This window comes from Odontomachus brunneus, unplaced genomic scaffold, assembly GCF_010583005.1.
Source record: "Odontomachus brunneus isolate Ranch 3 - 2012 unplaced genomic scaffold, Obru_v1 Obru_scaffold_091, whole genome shotgun sequence".
In the NCBI taxonomy this organism is placed as follows: domain Eukaryota; kingdom Metazoa; phylum Arthropoda; class Insecta; order Hymenoptera; family Formicidae; genus Odontomachus; species Odontomachus brunneus.
The window spans coordinates 1,371,451-1,387,389 of NW_022639541.1; the positions used below are offsets into that span (position 1 = coordinate 1,371,451).

Sequence of the window (15,939 nt, forward strand, 5' to 3'; positions counted from 1 at the left end):
GAGGGAGAGAGAGAGAGAGAGAGAGAGAGAGAGAGAGAGAGAGAGAGAGAGAGAGAGAAAGAGAGAGACGTCGAACATAGAACGGGAATCCCACCGTCGGGTGATCACCGCGGAGATATGTAACGCAGTGTGTACATGCAAGCCGCGGATGGTGGCCTATAAACCCCGCAGGGATTACACGTGCATACGCGCGTAAACCCGAAGCTGAATGGCCGATGGACGGAGAGGAGGGGGGAGAGGGCACGTACCGTACCTACCGGCCCGTGGCTATTTCGCCCGCTGTTGGAAATGTGCGAATGAACGGACAAGCCCGTTTATGTGTACGCGCGCACTTCCGAAAGCATCGCGGCGACTCGCGACACCGACGGACACTCGCGCGCCCGCGCTCGTTCGTCAAATTCCACGGTTGAAGGGAGGGGGGCAGGAGAGAATGAAAGATGAAGTGTAATAAAACAAAAGGGAGAGAGAGAAGGAAGGAGAGAAAAAAAGAAAAAGTAGCCTAGCGCAATTTCACCTCCGCGCGACGACTGATTAGCGCTCACGTGTGTGTGTGTGTGTGTGTGTGTGTGTGTATGTGTATAAAACCGGACGAGGAGAGACGAGGAGCCGCGTTTTTTTCCGCCGGAAAAATCCGCGGAAGTGGCGAGTTTGAAAACAGCTCGCGCTTTTGACAAATGTGTGCCCATGAAGAACGCGCGTTCGTGATAGTATTGGAACAAGAGGGAAAAAGAGAAAGGTATGCGGATAAAGTCAAGTGTCCATTGGTTCGGATCTATACCTAAAAATTTTGAAGCTGCTTTGGGTTTAAAATAAAGTTTATGGTGTGTAGATTACAAATATACAAGTGCCAAAGTACTCGGATCTCAGGTTCCAGAGATATGGCCGATTGAAGATTCCACTTCCACGAAATGGCGTCAGTGCTCTTCGCGTTGAACTGCAGCCGTGGTTATTACGCGTCAAACACTTTTGTATCTCTCTGATATTCATTATCTTAATGGATAATACAGATCGATCCATTTCGAAAGGAACTGCACTCTTCTCTCGCGAAAGCATAGCGCCATCTCGCAAAAGTTGAATTTTCAATGGATCATATCTCCGGAACCTGAAACCTGATCATCTTGGTACTTGCATATATTTGTAATTTACGCACCATAAACTTTATTTTAAGCCTAAAATGGTTTCAAAACTTTTCGGCCATGAATCTGGGCCTCTCTTGATCGCACTCTTTGGCAGCTACTTTACCAGTTAATTTGGTGAAAGTTTGTATTCCTTACGAATATTTCATACATCGCTCATATGTATCACATAAAATAGTAGAATAGAAATACGTGAAAGAAATGTAAAAGGAATAATTAGAATTTGCTCAAAATTTATATTGCTCATCTATGTTAGAAAATTTTGTGTTGAATCTCACACGTCCCAATTTATCAGCTCTAATTTTTGGGCATTCAACACGAAATACATTAACAAATAACATAACGTGTATGTATATATCATGTGTAAAATATCTCACCAAAAATATACACGCTGCATACAAATTGTGTTATTTCAATGCTTATAAAAATGGCGAGTATGAACTCGACGCAGTTAATATAACACAACGACACATGTGAAATTAACACACATATACGTTAAAAAAAACAAAAACACAGTTTGATATCAATATAAATACAAAATGTTTTTTACTGTGCATAAAATGGAATATATTTATGAAGATCTGGGTGTAAAATTTAGCAGATCTTTTCGATCTAGCAAAAATTTTACATTATTACACGATAACAATTCTACGATTCAGCAAAATATATATTCGCTTTGTAAATTCTATATTATTGTGTGGCATAAATTTTGCGATTAATTCAGTAGAGTATATTCGCTTCACGAATGTGATTAAAAAAGTGGTCGAGTTGCCGTCATCGATTGTCTCGTATCGCGATAATCGAGAAAGTCTATCTGGGGATGAAACAAATCGCGCGGCATTTTGCAACTCGCGGGCTTGCCGAGAGCTGTCGGGATTGTTCTAAATCGCGGCTGGAATATATCGGGATTCCGATTGCGTTTTGTGGTACGGCGATAATGGAGTTAGAATATTGCTGATATCAAGCAACGAGTGCGTTTGCCTGTATTATCGCGAATGGATGAAACTGCCGCGAACCGTTTATTGATCGATGGCGTATTAGCCATGTAACGTGATTAGCCGGCATGATCTATATATATATATTTATATTTATTTATCAACTATCGTTGTTAACGCGAATAAACGAACGAATAATAAGCTGCCGAACGAAACGAACATATACATGCATATCCACATAGAAAGAACAATGTTGAAAAAGAGTCAAAATTTACCCATAAGGGAAATCAGTCTGTCTTTATACTTTTGGGGCTGCTAAACTCGACTATAAAACTTAAAATTGTCCAAAATGCGAGGAAATTTATGAAAATGCAATTTTTCTACAGAAAAACTTCGTATTACAGCAAATACTTTTTCAATGAACAATTGGCAATTGTAATCACACGCTTCGAGATACGAGTCGATAATCGCAATAACGCGTGACTTCGAGGGCGTTGCAGTGCGGCCGCGCATTTGTGGTCGCGCGCCATGAGGGCATTATCGAAAAGTGGCCACTTCGACTTGTTTTCTCGACTCATTATCTCGGTAATTAAGACTGGAAGTTACGCCGGGCACGAGCACGCGGCCGCCGAGATTCGCCATGTGTAATTTCAGAGGGAGCGGGAGAGAGAACGAGAGAGAAGCGATGTTGTTATCCCATTATCGTGACCCGCGGCGACGCTGTTGAAATAAATCGCGCGAGCGAACAAACGCGAACACGTGCCCGCTCGTGCATGCCGCCACTGTCGCCCCCGCCGTTTCCGCCATTACTGCCGCCACGTTAAATGCCGAAAAGTGTTCGTGCTCGCACGAAGGCATGGAAGGTGTTACACGTATCCCAAAGGGTTCCGGCGCATGTCGTGCTAATTGATTCCCAACGACGGCGACGGCGACGTCAGTGATGGAGGACGGGAACGAGGTCGGCGAGGACGAGGACGCGCACGTGTCAGGGCCGCACACGCGTCATCAGCAGGTTTCGCGTGCATATGCACGCGGCGAGGCTCGTTTATGCATATGAAGGACGATTTTGCGATCTACGTCGGGGCGAAGCGCCGCCACCGCTGTCCTCGTCGACGTCGGTAGAGAGAGAGATGGCCGTCGGGTGAAATTCAAATGCCAGAGGGAGGGAGGGAGAGAGAGAGAGCGCGCATTGTCGTTATTTTTGCTTTACACGAACACGTCGGCGGGTGGACATCGAATTTTAATTGACGTTCGATACCGCGTGTACCGAGTGTCGTCGCGACGCGGCAACGCGCCCAGTGAACGCCGAGTTAAGAGAGCGGGCGAGGGAAATTTGAATGGCGATTTAATCGGGTAATTAGCACGCCGTCGCCGCTGCGGAACGTATTGGAGCGCGTCGATGTGTTGTAACACGCGGTGCGAATCGGCCGGAAGCGTTACACAATTCTCTTTCTCTGTTCTTTCCACGTTCGCCATGAGGATATTGCATTGAGAGAAAAAGTCGTTAATCTCGATACAAATGATATCAGGTTGGTGCGAAAGATTCGTCGTTTTTCCCTGATATTCTCGTGAAAAGCGTCCAAGCGTTAATAGAAATGCGGCGAGTTCTCGCGAGATCGAAAAAAATACTGAGACGATGTTCATTTTGTTCGTAGGAATTCATCTTTCATTTTTATTCAACAAACCTGCTGCACCAAACTAACAATCAGTTTTTATAAGAACCACATTTTCTTGTTGCTCCAAGAAAACAAAAGCAGCAGAATTATGTGCATAGAAGACAATTATTATTACTAACACACTATTAGCATTTGGTAATTCTGACTAGACATGGAGAGAAATTTATAGCAAAAATCACTACAAAATTTTAGTTGAGAGATATGTCGATATTCTAATTGCAGTACTCGAATTGAAATTATTATCCTATCTTCAGCCTTACTATTGTATTGAATGCCAATTTTGATATTCTGAAATTTATATCAATCTCTTCTGATTTTATTTAATCTACCTGAATCGAAATTTTAATCCTATCTTCAGCCTCACTATTTCATTCAATATCTGTTTTAATATTCTGAAGTTTATACAACTTACTTTGACGCTAAAAAGATATTGAAAAGGGAAATTTCGGACATTATTAAAGTAGGAGTAAATTGTTAGAATAAAATCTACTTTGCTTACTTAGCTCTTATCGCGTTGTAAATTTCAAGATTTAACATAAGGCCCAAATTTCGACTCGGGTAATTCGTCAGATTTGAGTTCGAAATTCATATGCTCCTATGATGAATTGAAATTATGATCCTATCTTTAGCCTTACTATTGCATTGAACATCGATTTTGATATTCTGAAATTTATATTAGTCTCTTCTGATTTTATTTAATCTACCTGAGTTGAAATTTTAACTCTTATTATTATCCTATCTTCAGTTTTACTATTGTATTGGACGTCGATTTTGATATTCTGAAATTTATATATCAATCTCTTCTGATTTTATTTAATCTACCTGAGTCGAAATTTTAATCCTATTTTTAGCCTCACTATTCTATTCAACACCTATTTTAATATTCTGAAACTTGTACAATTTACTTTGACGCTAAAAAGACACTGAAAAGGGAAGTTTCGGACATTATCAAAATAGGAGTAAATTATATTTTTAGAATAAAATCTACTTTGCTAACTTAGCTTTTACCACGTTGTCGATTTCAAGGCTTAACATAGGGCCCAAATTTCGACTCGGATAATTCGTCAGATTTGAGTTCGAAATTCACGCACTCCTTTGACGCTGGCACTTGCTGTCGCACGTTGCGCTTGCGCGCTATGCTTCGCGCGGTTTAAAGCAGGTGAACGACCGCAAGGCCGCAACGAGGGAGCGCGTGGCGGGAGGGAGGAAGGGGAGCGCTATCTGAGCCGCGGAGTGGGGGTAGCGGCCGCGCTCGCCGCGTGCCGTCACGTAGGCTACGTGACGTCAGTTCAAGGTGACTCACCGGTGGGGAAAGTCGGCCCGCGTGCCGCTCCGCGTCGCCTTGTAACGCCAAACGATCTAGAACGCGGATCGATACAGTCGTCGATAATTCCACTTGCAGACGTCGTAGCGACTTGAAACAAGGATCATCGGAAAGGGGAGATCATCGCGCTTCCGACGCACGTGAGGTCATCCTCCTGTGAGATGAGGATCGCAGCGTAATCATGTGAGTAGGAAAAATATTGGATTTTTGTTGGCGTTAAAGCGCGCATTGATTATTGATCTCTGTTAAAAACCAATGGATCTGCGATGCGAAACGTCAGTTTCATTTTTCGCGCGGGTGCAAAGCAGTGATAGAAACTGTTCCGCGAGCAGTATACATCAGTACGGGAGGGGATACGCACATATTCACGCGACCGTGTCCGTGAGGCTTATGGACACGGTCGTGTGAATGTGTGCGTATCCCCTCCCGTACTGATGTATACTGCTCGCGGAGCAAAGTTTCTATCACTGGTGCAAAGTGCAATTTAATATTTTAATTATCTAGCAGAGAATACTTTTTGCCGCGGCTTTATTTTAGCTCTTACAAGCTAATCCTTTTTCTGCGTGTAGAGATGTGTGTAAAATTGAAAGAATTTTTATGAAAGAAGAAACTGCAATATCTTCTCCGCATAATTACTTCATCGTCATGTTTGGTAGTTAATCATTTTTGCAATTACAGTTACAAATATCAAATGTACTTTTCTTTTCGAAGTAATTCGGGCTTTTAACAGAAAAAAAGAAAATGTATCACGATCTTCCTCTTATTTCGCGGATTGATCGATGTCACTGTAGAATTGTCGATGTCATACATTTCTGCTTATCATATTTGTGTGATTAGAAACGATCATGATAAATCCGTGGCCGCGCGCGGAAATGATGTAAATTCAGCGCAAACACCTCGGCATTTCGCACGGATCCATCCACGTGCCGATGAGGATCAATGTCGCGTGTTGCGTTTATCTGTTCGCGTAATTGTCTCGTGTCGATAATTATTGTCACCGATCACGTCGTCATTATTCCTGCCGTAATAATTGTCACCAGACGATCGCGATTACACTTGAAACGGTCGAGCGTTCTCTAGTGAGGTCAATTCTATTCAAGGACACTCAAGATAGCGGATTATTTGAGTTTTTCCCATAATTCTCAAATTACTGAGACGTTTTGGCGCTCGAGAGTTGTCCAGTTATTTATTCTCATTACTCTATTTCTATTCTCTTTACTATTAATTCTCTTCTTTTACACTGAGAAAAAAATGATCGATTTAAATGAATTTATAGTTATTTCTGATCTCGACCATGTTTTTTATAATAAAATAGTGATAGTAACATACATGCATATAAGAACATTGCACAATAGGATTTAATCAAAAAATTATTTTCTGGGCCATAATTTGTAGTTATTATTTCTCTACGCGATTATAGTTACGAACATTAGACTTTTTCTTCTCAATGTATTACCAATCCTTTTTATTCTTTTTGAAATTATTATGCAAAAATATTATTAAAGTAAGGTCTCAACAAAACCTGGATATTTCATGTGATGTTTTTATCTGTAAGTTCTTAATTATTAATTAAAGAAAATTGGCGGATGATCACTCGCGATAATATCAATGTTCTCTAATTAATAAAAATCTACATATATACAAAATTAAACAAAGTTATTGAGAAAAAGATAGGAGACTTTAGAGACTTTTTCGTTCAATTTGACTTATTCTGCAATTCTAAGCAGAACCGCAAGTCTCGCAATTTGTTCTCGTAAAATTCGTAAGAATTTATGAGTAGATTTACAATTGTATGCAATACCATTTGTCGTACGATCACTTGTAAATATCGTAAATTACATGAAATCGATATTTACAAGTAATTGTATGACGTATAATATTGCATAGAATTGTAAATGTACTCACATAAGTTTTTACGTATTTTACGAGAACAAGTTACGAGACTTACGATTCTGCTGAGAATTACAGCATTAATGTACAAGCATATGATGACAGATGTCGTCATTACAGCTCATCTACCATATCTCGCGTGATCATTCATAAATCGTCTTTAATTAATATCTCGATAATTATTGCAAATATCGCAAAACGGTATAGGTATAACTTTTATATTCATCTTAAAACGTACTATGCTTCTACGAGAGTTTCGAAAATTGTTCCAGTATTTCCAGTGTGCACTCTGTATTTTGCTCAATTTTAGTTTAAAATGTAAAAATCTTTGGGAAAACGTTGGGGATAACCAAATGGGATCCGTCTGGGTTTTTCACTTAGATTTGCATTTAAAACATTACACTTCGAACTTGTATATATTTCTCATCCGGAACCTACACGGAAAAAAAAGGTTTGGTTGAATTAACCAAATATCTGGTCGAACATAAACGATTCAGAAATTCAGTTTGAAGTAACCCGAAAAATCTATTCAACTTAACAAGATTTTTGATTGACTTAAACAGAATTCGTGTTACTTCAATCGGGAATTTCTGGATCGTTCATATTCGATGAGATATTTGGTTAATTCAACCAAACCTTTTTTTCTGTGTATGATTATTGTGGGAAATCTCAATTAGGTGTCAAAATATTTTCTATGCGGGATATAATGAAAAACGCGTAACACCATGAAAAGAATTACTTACCGCGTAATCAAGTTAGAGATACGTGGTTTACACTGGCAGAGCATTCGTTTCCACGACGCGCACGCTGGGCGCGAACAAATTCCTTCGGCGATAACTCCCGCGCTTCACGCGCGCGTTCCTTCGTCGGAGGTAACGATCGGCCGCGCGCTTCCGCTTATTGTGGATATTCGGCTTCAATCTCGCAAGTTTTCCCGATTACTGCGCCGGCTATACCGGAAAAGGCCGGCGCGCGTTCTACGCGCTGCACCATCGACGTGCAAGCTGCATTTTATTAGAATACTTTGGCGCCAAGTTTTTTAATAGAAGAACCCGAGCGCGAGATACTGGGCCCGGGCCTTTTCTTGCCTATTATTACGTACCGCGAGACCAAGTTTTTACTGTGGCGCGGTGTGTAACTTATAAGATAAGTGGAGCGCGGTCGTCGCGACGACTATCGCTGCTGCCATCGCCGCCATCCCCGTGGAAAATTTCACCCTCGTCTCGCGACCTTAACAATAAGGTCGCCTGCAACTGCGGCTAGCCGCGCGACGCGACTCACTTAAGTCGTCGGAACCGAGTCTCTTATTTTTCACCTGTGCGCGGCATACGGTCCGTTATTAATTATCATACATTAAAGCATTATCTTACGGGCGATCTCGGTGTTCTTACAACCGCCACGGGTAATTCGGCCATCGCAGAGCAAAGTTCTAGCGAACAGCTGGGCGACCTGAGCCGAATATACGAAAAAGAAGCTGAAACAGGAACATGTTTAACGTAGATTAAAGTGAACGCTTTTGGGGATGCAATTTTGCCGCCACGTTAACCGTGCAAATCACCACGAGCTCGAAAGACCGACGGTGAATCTCGCTTATATATAACGTTACATATAACGTTATTACACGCTATACTGTCTTACATTCGGTGCTATAATGGGTTATTTAGCACGAAGAGACTTTGTGTGAGTCGAAAAACTTGACTTCTATATTAATCTTGTTCTATCAAACTTGAAGGATCGATGAGAAATTTAACATTGTTATAGACTGTTGTCCTACTTTCGACGTTATTGCTTACTTTCGTGTCTTCCACGTTAAAGTTAAGAAAGAAAGACTTACTTAAGAACTTATTTCTTATTTTTCTATAATTAATTAATTTAATTTAATATTTGTTTAGATATTTTTTTCTCAGTGTAAGGCTAAAAATAGGATCAAAATTTTGATCCTATTTTGACTCGAGTTCTGAATATATAATTTTGAAAAACAACGCGTCAGTCGTGTCGCTTCCTTCGCCGCAGGAGTAGAAAGTTCAGAGTTTCCCACCTTCTTTTTGTTCCGCTAATGATAGCGCTGTGTTGGGGCTGTTGCCGGACATTTGTATCGCCGCGCCAAATCCGACATGAGCAGCCGTGGCGGTCGCGCGGCGAAATTTGCACGTCGCCCGGTCGCTTTGGCAGTTCACGTCGGCAGTTTGAATCGTTTCCGCGTGCGGCTATCTTTCATTCACGCCGGGGCGATATTTGGCCTTTTCATTAAGCGCGACGAATGCCGCTTGATTAATGGAGTTTGGTTACCGCTGCCGCCGCCGCCACTGCGCGCCCGCCCGCACGCTTGTCGTCGGTTTCCATCGCCGCGAGCCGACAGACGCGTCAGTCACCAACGCGCCCGGAGTTTGTGGAAACGAGGTAGAAACGAAGGTTTTAGCGGAAACGCGCGTGGATTGGTGACGGAGCCGGCGAAAACGGGTTCTCGCGCTGCGTGTACACACACAGAAAGAGAAAAAGAGAGAGGGGATAGAAAGAGAGGAGGGGATGGTTTTGCAAGGTGCATTGAGAGATGCAGAACGCGCAGGCGATGATCTCTCTTTTCTCTTTTTTCTTTCTTTGAGAAGATCAGTGGCTCACCAGATATTTTCCCGAAATATTAGTCTTCCAATTTGAAAATTCGCAAATTCTCACGTATTCGGCGGAAGAATTTAATATACGAGAACGCGCCAACGAAATTGTATCGCGAAATGTCTCGCGCGCGCGGTGACATTTTTCAAATGGAGCCCCGGATTCGGCACGCAAACGCGCGACGAGCGCTTTCCAGCGGGATTTTCTCCGCGTGAAACAGATCGCGTCTTGCTTCCTTCCCGAGCGACGATTATTTGTAAGGACTTTTCGTAATCGCGAGGAGGCAGCCCAACGGTCGGGAAAAAGAATCGCCCAATTGCGGCACGAGCTTTCCGCGGACTTCGCGTCTAGATATTTTTTTAATGACAATTCATTAATAGGAACGAAACCCTTTAATTTTACAATAAGAAAATATAAAACGCAGGAGGTCAAGATATAAGAAGCGCGATTAGCTAAAAACAAAAAAAAACAGACAAAGAAAATAGATATTTTCGTAAAATATGCGTATAAAGAAAACTTAGACCGTAAAAATAAGTAATAAAATGGCTAAAATATTTATACGAAAATAAAAAGAAACAAAAAGGGGCGTGGAAAAGAAAATAAGTAGTGATGGCCTAAATAAATAAATACAAGGGCGAAACAAACAAATAAATATTCCCGCGAAAATATGTATGTATCAGAAAAATGCATGTATCAGAAAGATTTAAGCGGTAAAAATAAATGATGGAAACAGTTGATATATTTATACATGAACAAGGAGAAATGAAGTAGCGTGAGGAGATAAAAAGCGATAGGCAAAATAAAGAAACACAAAAGCAAAATAAACAAACAGATGTGTTCGAAAAAATATTCACATAAATATTTATATTGCCAAAGTGAATGGTAAAAATTGTTAAAATATTCATATGGAAAAAAATATTTCCGCGAGAGAGTAACAACGGACGCGCGCAATTGCTGGTGCATGTGTCGTCGACGACTTTTCTTCGGGCTTTGATGAAAAATACTGGCGCGAAAGGCACGCGGATGCAACTTTCCGAAACAGGGACGCAATTCTCCGGCGTTGCATAATGCACCCTCTATCGCGCGCGCGTTAAAATCGCCCGTGAAGAAACACTCGGTGACGTGGTCGCGCAGCCTCAGGACGCTCGATCGTCAGCGCGGACGGCGTTTTCACGAGGAGAACTCGGTGAATTTCGCGCGCGTTTCCGATTTCGCGAGTCTCGCAGCGCGACCGGCGATCAACGAGTCGCATGAGCGAGAATTCGACTCCACCTCGCACAAAGCGGCTAGGAAGCGGCTGCCTCGCGATACGGTGAATCGCGCTTTGCGGTACGCGCGCGACGTTCTATCTTCTCTCTCCCCGGCATTATAAAATACTTCTGCGCCGGTGCGCATCAAAAACGGAATCCGCGTTTGTTTTTCGCGCATAAAAAGCACATCGGCGCGCGTGCATAGACACACACACACACACATACATACACCGACCCTCTGCTTCGTCTGCGCGTCTTCCTCAAAGGGGTAGAAACGCTCCTCTGTGTACTGCGAGAGACGCGCGCGCGTTATGCACACGTTATAAAACACTTTTGCCGGGGCGCAGCATCGGCGACGGTGTACAATCCACGTGCAAGCGACCGAGAAAGAAGGAAATAAAGGAAGAGAGGGAGAGAGGGAGGAAGGAAGGGAGCGAGCCCCTCCGGCTTCTTTTCACGAGTGCATATAATGCGATCTCATTTTATTTTGCGCCTCTTCCTCTTTCCTCCCCCTCTCTGTCGGCCCCGCTTGCCAACCAACCAACCAACCAACCATCCACCCAACCATCCACCCGCGCCGTTATCGTCTGCGTGCGTATAATGTGTGGGACGGCCGGCTGCGTGCGCGAGAGAGGAAAGAGAGCTTTCAGCCTTTTCCAACGCTCCCTCTCTTTCTCTCTCGGCCCTCCGTGTTTTCCCGCGTAGCCTGCGGTTACTCGTAGCCGTTTCTTCCCTCTGCCTCCCTCCCGGCGTCTGCTGCGACTTCGATTCTCGTTAATTCCGCGATACCGCGCGCTTTATATTGCACTGCGCGCGCGGCGCGTCGCGCTCTCTCGGGCGCGCCGCCGCGCGTAGTTCGCTGTACACGCGTAATTAAATGAAAGAGCGCTTTGAAACGAGATTTATTTAAAACGTCGCGACCGCGCGCGCAGATACGCGCGTCTGGCGACGTTTTGAAACACGCGGAATTATTCGGGGAACAGGGTAAACGTGAAAATTCCCGTTGGACTTTCGGGATTTCGGGATTAACGTTCAACTCCCATCCTCCCTCTGTGTATGCGTCCGCCCAGCGCGATTTTCCGTTTCCGCTTTGCGATAAAACCGTTATAGAATTAAAAATTGTAGTCGAAATTGAAAAGAGAGACTAGGGAGGGATGAAGAATTCGCGCGGGCACACGTTTCCCCCTTAACTCGTGGACCGCCGATCGCGTCTCATTAATTCGCACATAAAGCTCGACTAATTGGACGAATTGGACGAATTGGACGAGCAGTTGATGGAAAGCTAATCGAGTTGACAAAAATGTGGGAAGGTGTCCAACGCAAGACATGCAAAACCATGTTAAGGTAGAGCGTATCAACCTGAGCATGGGTACCCTTGGCGTTTTGCAAACAAAATGTCACCAGGGGTCCTCGTGCTCAGGTTGACATACTCTATTCAACTGCCTCTTTTGACCGAAATCCTCTTTTCCGTTCCAAGTCTGGAAATACTGATGGTTTAATTAATTAAAATCGTAAGACTGAAGGGTAGATGCAAGGGTGGCGATTGTCGTTGCGGTGACCACAACGATAATCGAGAGCTTACCGATTGCCGTGTGTGTGCGTATGCGGACGGAGGTAGCTGTAGAAAACAATGTGACGCGCCGCTATCGATTGTTACGTCGTCCGCTCCGCAACGACGATGGTGGCGGCGGCAGAGTAACGCCGTGCGTGAACGAGCCGGGGGCTGCCTCACCCTCTAGGCGGTCCCCGGTGGGCTGAGAAACGGGGGAGAACGGACGGGAAGAGAGAAACAGTGAGAGGGAGTGATAGTGAGAGTGATACACACGTAGGAGGAGAGAGAAAGCGAGAGGAAGCGAGAACGAGAGAGAAAGCGAGCGAAGGGGTGGTTAGATCGCGTCGCGAGAGAGTGCGCGAGGGCGCGGGAAGGCACGAAGACGCGGGGAACGACGAAGAGAGGACGCGAGCGCAAAGAGCGTATGCTGTTGCAGCCGCCTCGACCCTCCCCACGTAACAAATTGTTTATTGCCACATGCTCGGCTTACCCTACGGAATGGGGTTGCTCGGCGTCGCCGACACCACCATCCCTGCGCCGACCTTCGCCCATCATCGGTATCGTGAGGCGCTCGGCTCTTCCTCGACCGTGTCTCGCTTCACTTCGCTTCGCTTCGCCTCGTGTTATTCAGCACGCGTGAAAGAACACAGGCGCGCACTCGTCGAGTCCGAGCCAACAGCATCAGCGACGCCACCCCTGCGGGTTCGCGTCGTGAGAGGCTCGGAATAGCGCTATTGCTTTTGGTTATCGCTGAATCGGGCAACACGTTTTTTTCCCGCATCCGAACTTCCCAAGATTTCTCTCAGCATAGGTTCCGATTAAAATACTCAAAAAGGGCTAAATTCTTAAGTTGGTAACCCCATTTTGTGGCATTTGAAATCTTAAATTATTTTTTGATAAAATTGTAGCTATTCGTGAATAGATTAAAGATACATAAATATCAAAGTGATGCGTTTTACCACTAAAAAGAATACTAGAAAATGGTTAAAAAAATTCGTATTCTGTCGAAATAAATGATGTCATTAGGACTCTTACACGAAATTTATGCAAGTTGTAAGTTGGAACTTGGTAAAAGTTATCCTAAATTGATAAATAGTATTAACATTTATAATCCATATTGTTTTATTGATAAAGACTTTCATCCCATTTCTTGCAACATTTGCTATACATTTTCTGTAAGAGTTCTAACGACATCTTTCATTTTGACAGAATACGTATCTATTTTTTTTCAAATGATGAGGCGTAACACTTATATATCTTTAACTTACTCATGAATAGCTATAATTTTATAAAAAAATAATTTTTATAATAATAATATTTTATAATTTAATAATATTTCGAATGCTGCAAAAATGAGGCTAAACTTGACCGCACTCTTTGTCCTAAAATTGGTTATCCCTTTGTGATACCAATTGGAAATCTCATTCTTGGTCCAAACATGAGTTTTCTCTAGCTAGAATAAATAAAATACTGATGACTAAGATGAAAACTATGGGACAAATATTAGGAAAGCTTTAGATTTCGCTACTTGGAATCGTATGCTTGAAATATTACACTTCAATTCAGAATACATAATTATTTAGGGGGATCGGGCTGGATCCCAATTAGATCCCAAGAAATTTTCTCCGCAGAATGTGCGTGATAAGGGTGCGCGTAAACGTGGGCTCCTTTTCTTCCCTTTGTCCGTCGGTATTACGTAGAGGACGAATGGAGATCGAGCGGAGAATACGCTCGGTATTCTCTCGGCGTTTGGGTTATCGGCGCAAAGACTGGGATCTTCTTTTGGGGTAACGGGCGCCATTATGAGACTCGTAAGGGCGCGATATATGCCGAGGCGTTTTCGGAGATCTCGCTTTCACAGGCTGGAGGATTCCGTGCGGCGGAATGTGCGGCGAAAGAGTCCGTCGTAATCGTCGTCATCGACGTTTACGGACTCGTTCGGATCGGAAAAAGGAGCTGCTCGCGTGTACCACGACGACGACGTGCTCGCGATTCATCCGGATAACGCGCGAGCACTCGCTCGGCGGATCGTGATCGAACGACTGACGCGCGGAGCCGCCGTTACGGTCCCGATATCGCAACATATCGATCGCAATGAAATGATTGCAATCGAATGAAGTTTAATCGATAGTCGCGAGTCGCTGAGTCGAGATATGCGGGAATCACTCCGTGTGTGTTTTTGGTTTGTAGGTCAATATTAACAGGACTGAGGTTGCTGAACTTAGTCTTTGCTTTGTCCCGTGAACAGGAATTTTAAGAGTGTGCTCAAGTTAGGCTTAGGTCCATATCAGTAGTCACTGGAAATTTCTTTCAAGTAAGATACTCAGAGATTTCAGCTCAGAGTTTGATAAGAGTTTCTCAGTTGAGTCGCGATTACAGATATAGGGTGCGATCCACTAGACGCTGCAAATGCTTCGAAGCGCTTAGTGAAATGTCAAAATTGGTCCCTATGACGCTTCGAAACATTTGCAGTGTCTAGTGGATCGCACTCGTAGTCTCAATAAGTAAGATTTCTCGTGATTTTTTCGTGACTCTTTCATGAAGCTATCGACAGTAGCTGTCATCTTAAGGAGCTCTCCGCTCCGGTGACCTTAATGGCGACTGCTCGGTAAAAATTCCGTCGATATAGAAATACGTCGTCGTCGGTCAGGTCGCCGCGCCCCGGGCGGAACTCCGAGATCCTTCGATGTAGGAAGTTCGAGCGAACGGGCGAGCAAACGCGGTTGTCCTGCGGAAGTCCGGCTTGTTTCAGGGGGGAAGAGACCGAGCACAAAGAGTACAGCTTGGCCGGGGGAGGCTCAGGAGGTAGAGGACATGGTGGAGGACAAAGGGGCAGAGGAGCGAGCGTTACAGGAACTGAACAACCAAGAGCGGGAGAAGAGACCGTCGCAGTCGCAGTCCACCGGACAGTCGTTATCTTATTACCGATATCGCATCGCCACTCGCGCCTCCGCCGCTTCCTCCTCCTCCGCTACCATCGCTTTTCCTCCCCCGTCCTGAACAAATGTTTGCGCCGCGCTGCCGTCGACAGATAGCGGGCCAACGGTAGACCGGTCCTACAAGGGGACCGCTTCCTGTTTGCCCTCGGGTTCACCGCGAGTTCACGCATACACACACACATACGCGCGCGAACGCAATGCATACATACTTACCCAGCCGCTCACCCACATGCACACATACGCTCATAAATATCTGTCGGACTGTATCGCGTCAAACGTGCCAATCGCGCTGTCGTCGTCCTGCGCTTCCACGCGGGCTCCGCGGAAAGGCCTGTCTGTGTACCGGACTCTGTTATCCTTCTCTCCCCCCTCCCCTCCATCTTCTCCTTCGTTTTGGAAGGTTTGCACCTCCGTGTACGCCTCTCTTCCGCTTTCGCGTGGCAGCTCGCAGGGGGCACTTTCGCAAACGCCTCGGCAGGTGCCAAGTGAGAAATATATCGCGCGCATCCGGCGCGCACCCGCTTCCTCGTCTCGTCTCGTCCTGTCTGTCTGCGGCGCGCTAATGGTGCCTGATAAAGGCACCTTTCCTTGCGTGCGTCCGTTCCCCCCTCCCCCCCCCCCCAAACC

The 15,939-nt window shown here is 44.6% G+C and overlaps 1 protein-coding gene and 1 long non-coding RNA gene across 2 annotated transcripts in view; one reads left to right on the forward strand and one right to left on the reverse strand.

The window, feature by feature from the left end:
* The window catches only part of LOC116848221 (discoidin domain-containing receptor 2-like), a 254,478-nt gene that overhangs the window by 224,736 nt on the left and 13,803 nt on the right, over window positions 1–15,939 (reverse strand). The window lies entirely within an intron of this gene.
* LOC116848223 overlaps window positions 5,149–15,939 on the forward strand; it is a 63,582-nt gene continuing 52,791 nt past the window's right edge. The window contains exon 1 of the long non-coding RNA XR_004378933.1: window positions 5,149–5,254. This is a non-coding gene — a long non-coding RNA (uncharacterized LOC116848223). The remainder of the gene's footprint in view (window positions 5,255–15,939) is intronic.